Genomic DNA, 2,904 nt, shown 5'->3' with positions numbered 1-2,904 from the left:
GATTAGAAACCTCAAATAACATTTGCACACTAAAAATACAAAAGATATAGAGTAGTTTTAGTGAGAAAACACTCTCCAAGGAAGATTTGTATTCTTGGTGGTGTGAAGTTCATTGCAAACTTTTTATTTGTGAGTGAATATTTCAATAGTGTAGCTTTGTGAGGGTTGTCCTAAGGGATAGTAAAACTTTCTAGTTTGACCGAGTTGAATTTGGGGTAAGGAGAAAGTAAGCCTTCCTTTATACACAAGATTGGTTGTATTTCATCAACTTGAAGAAGCTTGTTTGAATTGATCTTCAAGTTCAAGAGGAGCTTGGTAGTCAATTGGTTTGCAATTCCTTTCTTCCTATTTACTTATTGTTATCTTGTGATCTTTAAACTGCTTATATCTTCTACTTCTCTCAAGTGATTTTGTTCATTCATTGATTGATTCATTGTGTGATCACTTAGAAAAGAGGGTAAATTTCATATTAAGCAAAAAGTGCCCATAACTTGATTAGTTTTATAATCAACCTAATTCACCCCCCTCTTAGGTTGTATTCGGACCTAACATCTAGGATGAAACCTGAGTTGCATAATCTTGCGATGGGCTTTGAATCTTGTGTTATTTTGCTATGATATTGGCCTAACATTTGCATTACATGAAAAAGGTTTCATTTCTCCCTTTAATGCAAGGTCAAATGATGATTTTGATATTGGGTTTGGTCAAAAATTGCTGCTGTTGTTGTTCGTAGCAGCAAAACAAAAAAGTTGCAGAATAAGAATGCTTCTTTGAAGCTTTGCATGGAAATTTGAAAAAAATTACACTTTGCCCCCTATATTTTTAAATAAATTGACTATGGTCCTAAAACTTTTATAATTTTTTCAATTAGGTCCTTGCTTGTTTTAGATTCTTGAATATAGGTTGTTTACTTTCATTTAAATGCTTTAATTGATCAATTTCATGATTATTTCCATTTCTTTACACGTTATTGCTTTTATTTGTTAATTAAATTTGTATATTGACTATTTTGTTGATTTTTTGAGCATAAATAGGGTAAATCCAAACCCAATTAGCTACTACTTCAAAGGGAGGTATCTTCTTGTGTCATTTTAAATTCTATTATGTGCCCTTATGTGCTTTTTATGTGTGTAATTGCATGTTTTTAAATGATTTTTCTTTTAGTTATTCGTTTTATTTGTTTTAAGTTTCATATATTTAATTTAATTTTTTATTATTATTTGAGAGGCATTTTGTGAGGACCCGAAAAGTATCTTTATTTATCTTATTTCTTTGAGCACATTTTCTTTACCTTACTTTATTACCTTAGTTTCCTAGATATTTTTATGATTGAGTCAAGTTTTAAAATCATTTTCTTGGTATAAATTACTTCATGTTAAGTTTGAATTGCATAATGGACATGAGACCCACTAATGCGGTGCATGTGATAAATTTTTGAAGATTAGAAGGAGTTTTGTGCAAATGGATATTATTTTATAAGGTGTTAAGAGATAATTAGAGATTGGTTAGATATTTTAGTGATTAAAACAATAGGATGAGGATTAATCTTGGAAGGACAATTATCACAACATCCATGGAACTTTGACCTTGACTTGGACTACTCTTAGCCTTTAAGTAAAAGAAAAATTGACCAAAAATTTCATTTCCTTTCTTGCTTCTTCCCCTTGGCCGTGCACTTCATCTCCCAATTAGCCAAGAAAGTTCCAATTTTTCTTCTCCTCTTGGCCGGCTATCCCCTCTCCATTTTAGCCAAAAATTTCAGCTAGCATCTTCTTCATTTTTGCTTGAAACACTTTCTCCAAACTTGCTCATTTTCTTTGATCATCACTCAAGCTTAGAAGGAGACTTGGAGGAGGAAGATACTTGGTGGTTTAGAGCTTGTTTCTTTGTAGTTGCTCACTACTTTTGGAGGAAGGTAAAACCCCTCAAAGCCCTCATTTTCTTTCATCTCTTAGTTAGATTTTGGTTAGTTTTAACTAAGTTAAGCTTGGGTTGTTGATGGATTCCTTGAACCTTGACTTTAGGTAGATGTCTTGAGGTGGATTCTTAGGTAGTGGCCTTGAGGAATTATTGTTTGTTTGCTTGTTGTTTAGTGATTTGTAACTTGGTTTTGAGTGTAAAAGTTGAAAAGAAAACTTGAAGAGTAAGAAGAGCAAGCTGTTCGATTTCTGCTGGTTCAGTTTCCTCATTTTAATTTCGAATTTTGTGGTTGTTTTGATGCCAAAATGCTTGTTATATGTTGGTGTGTATGTGTGTAAATTATCTCCCAAAAAGCATTTCATTTGGTTGAGTTAAAGTTAGGTTAAAGTGAGGAAGCAAACCAGGAAAACGTCTGATCAGTGTAGCCATCTAGTGTACACTCAACAAGCCATAATTTTTTGTGCAGGAGTCAAAATCAAGTGCCATTTGTGGCATATGTGTAACAGCCCCACTTTCCCCTAAGGCGAACCAAAGGGTTCGGCGGACTGCCTGCCCAGCTCTCGCCGGGACTCAGTCGATCACTTCAAGCAACCATAAGAACATCTAACCACGATCCAACTTAAAACAAAACGTATATACAATAATATCTCAAGAAGAAGTACAACCGTCAAATATACAGAGGTTCTCAAATCACTATACATCCAGCCCGTGCCAAGCACTAGGGCGAAAACCATGACAAAAGAAAACCAAGGCTAGACCCAGCTAGTCTATACAGGCTCTCGTCCTTGCACGCCTTCCCCTGTTAAGGAAAACAAAACTAAAGGGATGAGCTGGAAAGCTCAGTGAGGTTCCTAACACATAGGCAAACAAGAAGTTCAATGCATTCATTACATGTTACCAATCATTCAAATACAAAAGAAAGCGATAAACACCGCCATTAAAAGGATACGTGCTCACAAGGAGCCATTCGTTCATTCATTCTCC

This window comes from Coffea eugenioides, unplaced genomic scaffold (assembly GCF_003713205.1).
Source record: "Coffea eugenioides isolate CCC68of unplaced genomic scaffold, Ceug_1.0 ScVebR1_76;HRSCAF=390, whole genome shotgun sequence".
Taxonomy (NCBI): domain Eukaryota; kingdom Viridiplantae; phylum Streptophyta; class Magnoliopsida; order Gentianales; family Rubiaceae; genus Coffea; species Coffea eugenioides.
The sequence above is the reverse complement of the archived record's forward strand: the minus strand, read 5'-3'. Positions refer to the sequence as shown.